The sequence below is a fragment of the Orcinus orca genome, chromosome 4 (genome assembly GCF_937001465.1).
Source record: "Orcinus orca chromosome 4, mOrcOrc1.1, whole genome shotgun sequence".
Taxonomy (NCBI): Eukaryota; Metazoa; Chordata; class Mammalia; order Artiodactyla; family Delphinidae; genus Orcinus; species Orcinus orca.
Window position 1 is genome coordinate 123,204,354 of NC_064562.1, and position 11,476 is coordinate 123,215,829.

General features: G+C 44.6%; 1 protein-coding gene and 1 non-coding gene across 4 annotated transcripts in view; one reads left to right on the forward strand and one right to left on the reverse strand.

The window, feature by feature from the left end:
• HADH (hydroxyacyl-CoA dehydrogenase) overlaps positions 1 to 11,476 on the forward strand; it is a 47,507-nt gene that overhangs the window by 10,343 nt on the left and 25,688 nt on the right. The gene's annotated exons all lie outside the window — the stretch shown is intronic.
• LOC117201248 (small nucleolar RNA SNORA43) lies at positions 286 to 419 on the reverse strand. Its single transcript, XR_004483249.1, has one exon. It is a non-coding gene; the product is annotated as a small nucleolar RNA SNORA43 (small nucleolar RNA).

Below are 11,476 nucleotides of genomic sequence, written 5' to 3' on the forward strand. Positions count from 1 at the left end.
AGCTCAGCGGCCCTCAGCCAGGGATGCATGTCACACTTGCCCAAGGATTCCTAAAAAGTCCTCGCCAGACAGACCAACAGAACAATCATTTCCAATAAGGAGACCCTCTCCTGGTCAATCCCATTGTGCCCAAAGCTTGCCATGTGGTTGTACACATATCTCATTTAATTCTCGCGACGAGCCTTATTTTATATAGAAAAAGAATATCAAAGTGTTCAAGGGCCTGCGCACAGCTCCCACTGCAAGTGCACGTGGAAACAAGGTGCTTTCTCACGCAGCTTTTGGTGGTGTCTGGCTACAAAGCATCCTAAGCGCCCACTCTTCTGAGCACTGAGCGTAGAAGTAGCCGCTTCCTCTCTGCCCCAGCGTCACAGGTGCAGCAGGGCAGCCGCACCCGTGGTGCCGGCAAGTCCGGCATCTGCAGGACAGCTCTCCTTGTCTTTCACTTTTGACATTTTAATTATAATGTGTCTTGGTGTGGGTCTCTTGGGTTCTTCTTATTTGAAACTCTTTGGCCTTACTGGATCTGGATGTCTGTTTCTTTTCCCTAGGTTAGGGAATTTTTCTGCCATTATTTCTTGGAATAAGTTTTCTCCTTTCTCCCTCTCTTCTCCTTCTAGGACACAGTAACGTGAATGTTAGTATACTTGATGTTGTACAATAAGTCTCTTAAGCTATCTTCACTTTTTTTCATTCTCTTTGTGCTGCTCTGATTGGTTGAGTTTTATGCTTTGTCTCTAGTTGACTCATTCTTCTGCTTTATCTATTCTGCTGTTTAACCTCTATAGCTTGCTTTTTCAGTTCAGTTATTGTATTCTTTAGCTCTGTGACTTCTGTTTGGTACTTTCTTTATTTTCCATGTCTTTGTTGAAGTTCTCCCTGTGTTCATCTATTCTCCTGCTCAATTTGGTGAACATCTTTATGACCACTACTTTGCACTCTTTATCAGGTACATTACTTGTCTCTGCTTTGTTATGGTTTTTTCCTGAGGTTTTATCTTGTTCTTTTATTTGGAACATAATCCTCTGTTTCTTCAGTTGCTTGACTCTAAACGGTAGATGGAACAATCACGTCTCCCAGCCCTGAAGGAGTGACCTCATGTAGAAGGTGAACCCTGTTGTTCATCCCTGCCTCAGCTCCTGGTTGTCTCCAACCTCTGTGCTTATCCAAGTACCCTGTTATGTTTTTAACAGCTCTTAGTAGTTGAGGATGTGCCAAGTCCTGTTAATGTCCCAAAGGGAAGAATCTCAGCATCTAGATTCAGGCCACCTGGAAGCCAGGCCCTCAGGCATCAGCTTTTAAAAGTAGTTAGATACATACAGTCCTTAGAACCTTAGGCATTAAGCCCCTCTGGCCACCAGAGCCAGGTGATCTGGAAGTGTTCCCTGAGTGGCAGCCACAGAAATTAGGGCACCGGATGAGTATATAAGCTTTTTTCTGGTAGCCCTTTAAGAACTTTCTCTGTTGCTTACAGTCCTGTGGGAACCACGAACATAAACCCCACTGACCACCAGAGCCAGGCGATGTAGAGGTGTCCCCTGGCAGCAGTAGCAAAAAGTGGGGTGCCAGATGGGTATGAGCTCCTTTCTGGGTGACACCAATTATTACAGTCCTACGGGGCCAGGAATGCAAACTCACCTAGCCTCCAGAGGCAGGCAATCAAGAGGCACTGCTTAGCAGCGGCCGCAAAAATTGGGGCACCAGACACGTGCAGAAGTTTCCCACCAGGAGACACTGGTGCTCTGGAGAATGGCACAGGGAGAGCGCAGAGGTGGTGCCTACCGGTCTCCATACCTGGAGAGTGTTACAGCCAGCTTCTAGATGTGTGTGTGAAATTAGATGCCTGCCCTTCAGGCTGACGCTTTAATATAAGCAGGTCAGCTCAGCTTCCTTTATTTTAAGTCTGGTGTGATCAGCTGCCTCTGAGCTGGGCCCTGGGGTGTGTGAACCTGAGCACGTGAGCCTTTTAAGAGTGGCTTCTCAGATTGCTAGAGTCTTGTGGGTCTTGGGACATGAACCTTGTTGGTTTTCAAAGCCAGAAGTTTTGGAGGGTCCTCTCAAGTGTATGACCCAAAAGTTGGGATGCCTGATGTGGGTGCAAGCCCCTTGCTCTTCAGGGAGAAGCTCCAGGTTCCAAGGTCCCTCCCTGCATGGGGTTTATGATGAGATTGTATCCCAGCTTCTCCTACCTACCTTGTGGTTTTCTTCTCTTTTGCCTGACGTGTAGTCATCACTCAGCCCCTCTTTAGGTTTTTTTAAAGAGGAAATTGTTCCATATGTAGCTGTAGACTCAGCGTGTCTATGGGAGGACGTGAGTTCAGGATCTTCCTACTGTACTGTCTTGAACTGGAACTCCAGTATAGTTATTTTCACATTATGAGGGGAGGCCCTAAGCAACCCTATGAAGAGAGCCTTGGACCTTCAGGAGACCTAATCTCATCTTGGCTTTTCCCAGCAGATGTATTTATTCAGTCAACATTTCCTGAGGGCCCACCCCAGCCATGCAGGGTCTATTCAGCCGACAAAGATAGAATGATGTTTAGTCAGAATCCAGGAGTCGGGGAGACAGCACTTAAACGGGTGATCATCACACACCGTGGTGGGTGGATGGTAAGGGTATGCAGGGGTATTACTGGAACACAGATGCTGTGCCTGGGACGAAGAGGATCTTGGGGTGGGGATGCTTAGTATCTGGAAGTGATACTCAGGCTTACTTAATGAGGGGAAGTTGGGGAGGAGGCATGGGCAGTACGAAGTCCTGGAGGTGAGAGGCAGTAGTAGCAGGTGTGGGCAACTACGAGCCTTGTGGTGGTCTTAGAGTCTCAGGCGATGGTGAACACCATGTCTGGAGAGGAGGTGGGTCCCTTTCCTGGAGGACCTTGCATGCCATGTGTAAGAACTTTTATTCTGTGGTCATGGGAGCCACTGAAAAGTTTAATGGAGTTAGTAATGTAGACAGAAGTGCCTTTTACAGAATTATGTTTTGGATAGAACACTTCAGTGCCTGTATGTGATCTTAGGTGAATAATTTTTTTGCTTTAGTTAATGTTTCTTTCTCAGTAAAATGAAGGTGTTGTGTTGGATTAAAGGTTTTGTGTGTGTGTGGTAAAAAATACATAAAGACATCATTTTGACCATTTAAAAATGTACAGTTCAGTGGCATTTAAGTGCATGCCTGTTAAGTAATAACTCCCCATCTCCCCTTCCCCCAGCCCCCGGCAGCCATTGCTTTACTTTTCGGTCTCTGAATTTGACTGTGTTCTAGATACTACCTATAGGAGGAATCCTACAGTATTTGTCCTTTTGTGACTGCCTTATTTCACCTAAAAATCTTAAAGGTTCATTTGTGTTGTAGCATGTGTCAGAATTTCTTTCCTTTTTAGGGAATAATATTGCATTGGAATATTTTTAATGGCATCATATTCCATTGCATGTCCACACTACCTTTTGTTTTTCCATTCATCCATTGATGGACACTTGGGCTGCTTCCACCTTTTGGTTATTGTGAATAATGCTTCTATGAACATTCTACAACTGTGTTACAGTTGTAACTGTGTTACAGTCTTGCTTCAGTTCTTTTGGGTATATACCCAGAAGTGGAATTGCTGGATAATATGGTAATTATTTTTAATTTTTTGAGGAACTGCCATACCATATTCTACAGTGGCTGTACTGTTTTACCCGTCAGCAGTGTGCAAGGGTTCCAATTTCTCCATATCCTTGCTAACACTTATTTTATGGTTTTGTTTTTGTTTTTGTTTTTTTAATAATAGCCATCCTAACAGATGTGAATAGATCAGAGGTTTTTACACTATGCTCTGACAGACTTTAGGGTTAGGAGTTCAGTGAATCTCCTTGGTGGTTCCCAAACCCCTCTTCCCTGACCCATGCTTTATGTATTGTTCTTCTGTATACATTCTTAGGAGGAAGGATTTCATGGCTAAAAAGTGTGAAAGCCACCACACTGGTCTTCCTGCTCTAAAAATAGAGGATCTTGATCATCTGTAGCTAATAAAGCTGAACAGTAAATACTTTTGCCAATCTCTGACCTTGCAGTAGTTGAGAAATTAAGGTGCCTCACTTTCTCCCTTCTATGATAGAGAAGAAACATACGTTGAAGAGAAACCTGAAGAGGAACCTATGTCACATGTCTGTGGTCATCCTTGACCTGGCTCATGCACGTGTCCCTCACAGGATGGACGGACACATCCTGTCCGTCAAAGGGGCTGTGTGTGCCCACAGCCCCTTTGATAAATGGTACAGGACACATTGACATGCTGGAGGAAATTAAGCATAAATCCAGTTTTGAAATTACAGAGGTGGTCATATTACACGGCGGTTGCCCTCCAGTTCCCCTTTTGCCTGGCATCTCCACCAGTGCCAGAAAATGGTTGGACTGCTCACAAAATACCAGGCATTTTTGTGGCATTTTTTTCACTTGGTAATTGACTAAAGGCTCCAGTTATTAACTCTTTTTTTCTTCCTATCCTTTTCAAACTAAGAGTGTGATTTTTCATAATTCTAAAATAACTTGGTTTGTAAAATTTGTTATAAAGAGTTTCTAGTAGCAAAACCAGTCATGATTTCTTGAGAACTTATTCCTAAGATAATTTACAAATCGACGCTTTTAAAAAATACAGCTGTTATTCATGCCTTCTTTTCATGAATATTGTGTCCCTTTGTGCCAGGCACTGGGGCAGTTGAAGGTAACATGTGGCTGCTGCTCTTGAATTGCTCACTGTCCAGAGGAAGGAGCACAAGTATGAACAGTTAATTGTCATAAAGGCACAGATCGCCTGCTTATCATATCTGGGATGTCACCTGATACAGATGAAAGTTTTAGTGGTTTAAATACCTTAAGATATGGCTTTTAGACACTTAAGATATAACATTACATATAAGATATATCTTCTTAGGGTGAGGGAAAAGGAACATTAAAAAAGTACATGTTATAAAAAGGCATATGTATACATTACACCACATATATGTATATGAAATTTATATTTACTGGAAATTTTGGTTGGATTGCAGTTAGGAGTGTGCCAGAACCACCCTATGTTGGGATTTGTGGTAACAGCTACTTCAGACTCTGAAGAAGTGGATGATACAGCAGCTCTTTTGAAAAGGTCTCTAGGTATTATTTTGAGTCATCATCAGAAGTTGGTGTTGGTCAGCTTTTTCATGTCTAATTTATCTTTCACATCTGGAATTTCTCCTACATACTCATTGGTTTATGACCTTCATTCTGAAATTTGTGAGATTTTTACAACATGAAATTGTTTATGACCATTTGTTTTATGACCATTTGTTTTTGATTCCTCTGTTGTATTCACATCCTGGGGTTCTGGCTACCGTTACATAACTGAGTGGCCATTGGTAGCTGGTGGCTCTCACCAGCTCCGCACTCTATTTTCTTTCTGTATTTGGAGTCCTGCAGGAAAGACCTGCTGTATCTGTAAATCAGTAGAGGCACAAAGGAGTGACCACCTCTGCTAGAGGTTGGGAGAGCTTTCATTAAAGGAGAGAGGGCCTCTCTTGGATCATGAAGGACGAGTTGGAGTCCCCCAGGCAACAGTGAGGCAGAGGTGCTTTCTGGTGGAGGGAACCTAAGGGCAGGGTCGTGGAGCCATGAAGCAGCGTAAGGGAGAAGTGTGTGGCCGGAGGAGAGCACGGGCTCAGGTCACTGTGCTCTAGGCACCTGGTATTGAGCAGTTATTTATTGGACAACCACCGTGTGCAAGTGATGAGTGCTAGGGGACACAGGGACCAGATCAGTGTCTGCTATCAAGGGATTTAGATCCAAGAGCAGAGATCATTAGACAAAGATCCACGTGACACAGCTGACTTTGGTGTGAAGCAGCATAATAACAGCAGTAAAAGTCTAGGTCTAAGGTTTCAAAACAGAGGAAAGAAGACATTCATTTGGAAAAAGGCTTCATGGAGAGGGTAGCTTTTGAAATGGGCCTTGAATAGTGGATATAATTTCTTTGGACGTAATTAAGGATTGAGTTTAAGAAAAAAGTGTTGTCCAGCAAATTGTGACCCTCAGGATAGTGGTAGTATTAATGAAGGTCAAGGAGAATTGGTTTTTAGGGTCAAGGTGTTGACTGTAGCTTAGGACAGAATATGCTGGTTTCATACATAGCTGGAATTATGCGAATGATTAAGATTCCAGAAAGAAAGGCTATAAAGACAGAGAAAAAGAATACTGACAGCAGAACCTTGAAGGATACCTTTGTTCAAAAGCTGAGAAGATGGAGAGAATTAATATGGCTAAAAGGAACAGATAAAAAATAGAGGTAAGAAATTGGAGAGTTTCAAAAAGGATGGTTTAGCTGGCAGTGTGTAGGGCTGTGGAAAAGTAGAATATGGAGCTAAAGAACAGGCATTGGCTTTAGCACTTAGAAGACCATTGATAAGTTATCTGTACATTCATACCACAGTACTGGTGGAGGAAGCCTCATCGCTAGGGTTTAGGAATTGCATGGCTCAGGGGGAAAGTGAGAGTGCAAAGTGTAGTGACGAGAGTGACATCTAACAAGCATTGTGCACCTTCTTTGTGCTTGGCGTTGGTCTATACACTTTAAACGCTTTAACTTCTTTAATTTTCACAACAATCTTATGAAATGGGCACTGTTGTTTTCCTTATCACAGATCAGGAAATCATAGATAAAGAGGCTGTATAACTTGTCCAAAGTTATGCAGTAAGTGGCTAAGCCAGGGTTTCAATCTAGGAAGTCCAGTTCTAGAACTCGCGCTCCACATACCACTGTGCCTCCCCAGTAATTGAAAGACTTCTGTGGTGAAGCAAAGGCCAGCTTCAGGTGGCTAAGGAAGCTTGTGGGTGTCCCCCCCTGCTTTTTAAACATTCTTATTTTTTTAATTAATTAATTTGGTTGTGTTGAGTCTTCATTGCTGCACACGGGCTTTCTCTAGTTGTATTGAGCGGGGGCTGCTCTTCGTTGTGGTGCTCAGGTTTCTCATTGCAGTGGTTTCTCTTGTGGAGCTCGGGCTTTAGGCACGCGGGCTTCAGTAGTTGTGGCTCGCGGGCTCTAGAGCGCAGGCTCAGTAGTTGTGGTACATGGGCTTAGTTGCTCTGCGGCATGTGGGATCTTCCCGGACCAGGGATCGAACCCGTGTCCCCTGCATTGGGCAGGCGGATTCCTAACCACTGTGCCACCAGGGAAGTCCCTAAACATTCTTTTTAAATGAAGAGAGATCCTAGCCTGTTTGTAAAAATGGAAGGACACAGAAGAGGAAACCTGAAAATGAAAACCAAAAAGGGAACAAGTCGTGAGATCAGAAGATGTAATTGTAAAAGCAAAATAAAGTAATTTACCTTTGGAGTCTGTACCTGGATCCAGCATTAGGCCTTGGACCCTTGCAGAAGGAGGAAGGGGCCTGCCTAGAGTAAAATCGTTAAGCTGTTGTGATATGCTAGGCACAGTCCCTAGTGTATATTAACTCTTTTAATCCTCTCAGCAGCTCTGCTGCCCATTTTTATGGGTGAGGAGACAGCCTCTGGGAGTTAAGGAATTTTTCTGTCTCACAGTTGGCAGACGGGCTCCAGAGTCTGGCCCTTGCCCAGCTCAGAGCTGTCTCAGACTGTTCCCCTCAGACCCAGCCATGCCTTTCGGGGTCAGGAACAGCCAGCACGTGAGCTTGGATACAGGCGGCCCTAGCGTCAAAGCCCCATCACATCCAGACTTTGTTTACTGTTACAGTGCCTCCCCCAAAGGCTGTTGTGCAGACCAAACGGGGTAATTTATGAGCAGTGAAAGCTCTCTGAGAGCAGGGGATTTGTTTTGTTCCTCACCTTGTCCCAGGGCCTGGAGCAGCCGCGACACGGGGTTGAGCCACGAGGAGGCAGTAGTAGTAAAGGGAACGCACGTAGAGCCGTGCTCAGCACGGGACTCTAAATGGTGCTTGCCCTCCACCCCAGGGGAGTGCGGGTGTTGGCGCGGGGGAGCAAAAGTGCTCACCTCTGAGAGGCCAAAGTTCTCGTCTGTGACCCCTGGTCATTGGGTGGAAAGCGTTTCCTAATAATCTGCATTTTTTTCATCCAAACTATTTGACAGCTTCCCGGCTGTCCAGATTGTTTGTATACCCCAGTACAGTTACTTGGCTTCCAAGAAAAACACAGCACTTCCTGTTCTGTTTTTTCTGGTTTTTGCCTTCAAACCCGCGTGTAGCTGAAGCCATGAATGAAGATCTGACTGCTGGCCACGCTTAAGGTTGCATCAGCTTACTGAGCCAGTCTGGGATGAGAGTCATGCAGCTTCCAGGTTGGACATGGATTGCAGGGGGGCAAGGGACAGGCTGCCTGCATCCTGACTCTATCCCAGTGGTAGCCCGTTTAGACACACAGAGTAGGAGAGGAATATCAGCCCCACTTGGAGTAGATGAATAGAATCAAAGAACATTAGACTCATCCTGTGGAAATGTTATCAGGCATCTAATACATACCAGGCAGTGGGCTAGATGTAGTTTGATCATTTACTTATTCAACAAATATACATTGAGTGCCCACCACAGACCAGGCACTGGGGTTTGCAAAGATGAATAGGACAGGAAGTTGCTCTCAAGATACTGCCAACGTTGTGTCTCTTGGGTATGTCTGCAAGAAATGATTGCAAGGAACTTTAGCATTAGGTTGGGTTACTCTCTACAAGTGGGTAGGATGAAAATAACTGCTTTCTTTGAAATCATTTGAAGCTGTGCTGTAACGGCAGTTTACTGCTATGCAACCAAGAGCTTCACCATGAGATGGAAAATATTTCAAGAATGTAAATTTCTCTTTTTCACTCGTATTTTCTCTACTCAGTCCAAACCAAATCCACTTTGGGTTTTTTGTTTGTTTGTTTGGCTGTGCCGCACAGCTTGCCGGATCTTAGTTTCCTGACCAGGGATTGAACCCAGGCTACGGCAGTGAAAGTGTCAAGTCCTAACCACTGGACAACCAGGGAACTCCCCACTAACCATATCCACTTTGTGTTTAAACCAGAATGTCTTTCTCTAACTATATTTGTGGAATGACTCTACCATAAGATTTCCTTCGTATTTTCTTGAAGCTTTATGAGTTAGCCAAGGTAAGAAAAGCTGAAGTAGAAATTGTTAAAGGGATAACCATTTAGATTATACAATTGTTGCTTTCTTACTACACCAGAAATACCAGTTTAGGCATTTTGGAGAGCCCAAAATTGTAGAAAATTCTGCAGTCAGTTGAGGTAGAGAAAAAAATTGAACAAAGTTTCTACAAGAGCAGCCTCTTTTAGACCATTGAGGCACGGTGGGGCTGAGGGAAGTTTTGCAGAGGAGGATGTGATCAGTGACACTGGGAAGATCTGTCTGTCTTCTTTCTCTCTGAGGTTCGGCCCCTCCTTGCACATCCTGTATCTTCTGGTTGAGATGAGAAAGTAAACAAAAATTTTACACCCTCAGTAACTTTGACATGGGTCATTTGACACATGCACTTTGCTCTTCTGGAACATCGCCTAGAGAGCCTTGATTTAATAGCTGGTTTTGGCTGCTGTCTACATACTGTATCATCTCTAGTGTGCTCATTTAGACGCCAGGATGAGCAAGGCAGTGACTGAATTGCCCAGTGTCTCCTTATGGCCGGGGTGGGGGACTGGGGCGGGGGGAGGGAGTGTGGGTGGGCAGCTGGCGGTGTTTATCAGAGGACTTTGGATAGGAGTGGAAAGTCAGCATTTAGGCTGAAAATGCTTTTTGGCCAGGGTTTTTCCCAGTTGAATTTTAGTGTTTTTGTAAGTCTCTCTTGGTTCACTTGAATTTTTGAGGGTTGCTTCCTCTCTAGGTTTGGTTCTGCTTGCAACTTAAAAAAAGTAATCATAAGGATAGCGTTATGGCTTATCTGCCACATAACCAAAAATGCCCTGTGACTGTCACAAACACGATTATAATAACTCTGAAAGAGGCTTTCTAGAGAGATGGCATGATACCACCTCCTTCACTTATTCTGCTCCACCTCTTTAAGGTTAATACCTTGTTCCTTGGGAAGATGGCGCATTCCAGGTGTACTCTTCTTACCCGGCTTTCTGAGATCTGTTGCCTGACAGAATTCTTCACCATGTGGTTTTTATTTTCTTTGACATCCCACATATGGAGCTTTGTATTGTTGAGTGGTTTTTTTTCCTTCATGTTTTCTCAGTGGGATTATAAAGTTTTAAAGCAGAAAGACACTGCCTTTGCTGTCTTTTTTTTTTTTTGGTCGCCAGTTGCAGCTTCCGGGATGTTAGTTCCCCGACCAGGGATCAAACCAGTGTCCCCTGCAGTGGAAGCACGGAGTCCTAACCACTGAACCACTAGCAAAGTCCCTTGCTGTCTTTCTTTGTCTCTATTCCCTTCAGCTTTGGCACTGTCTTGTTCCAAATGTACTTGAATTTTCCTCCGCAACCCCTTGAGGAGCAAAAAAGCCCGAGTGATGCTGGAGGTGAAGTGCGGGAGAGTGGATTGGGACCTGGGCAAAAGGCGGAACCTGAGGAATCCTGTCTGGCCTATTGAAAGGATGACCTAGGTCAGAGGTTAAGAGGAGCAAGGTGAAAACCACTTGTGTTATTCCAGACGGACTGTCAGAGGAACCAAGACAAAAAGGGAAGGTCCCCAAGCCAGCACCTCTGCTTGCCCCACCTTGCAGATGAGGTGCCCGACCAGTGGTCATCACGCCTCCCTTCAGCTGTTGCCCCCCAGTGCTGCCTGCCTCAAAGCAGTTCAGTTTCATCACCAGCTGCATCTGGAATTTGAGATTTATTTTCTTAGTTTTCTGTGTCAGGGTTCCTCACCAAATTCCCCCCGCTTCTCCAGGTTTGGTGATTTACTTACAGGACCAACATAGAGTCATCACCATGGTGGCTATAACTTATTACAGGAAAAGGATATAGAACAGAACCAGCAAAGGGAAAAGGCGTGTGGGACAAAGTCTAGAGGAAATCAGGTGCCAGCTTCTCAAGTCGTCTCCCAGTGAACTCAAACAGGACACACTTAATTCCTCTAGCAGCACGTTGTGACAGCACATGTGAAATGTTGTCTACTAGGGATGCTCACTAGAGACCCGGAGCCCAGGATTTTTATTGGGGCTGGTCACATAGACACCCTCTTCCTGGCAAGCACCAGAATTTCAGACTCTCAGAAGGAAAGCAGTTGTGAGTGTAAACCATATTGCACAGTTTAGATACCGCGAGCAGGAACCCTCTCCAAATGTATGTTTCCAGACACCAGCCAAGAGCCTTTCTAAAGAAAACAGTCTCACAGTGTGGTCTTTCCTGCACAGTTTCTAAACTTGCTCTTGCTTTTTTAGTTTGAATTTACTGAATTGGAGGTTCAGATTTGTGTCCAGTGATTTGAGGTGTTGGCAAGATGGGCCTTGGTCTGTTGTTACTTAGGGAGAAACCTGGTATGGACTGATGTGTGTTTAGCTTTCGGGGTGTTATTTTACTTTGACCTGCTGCTGCCTGCA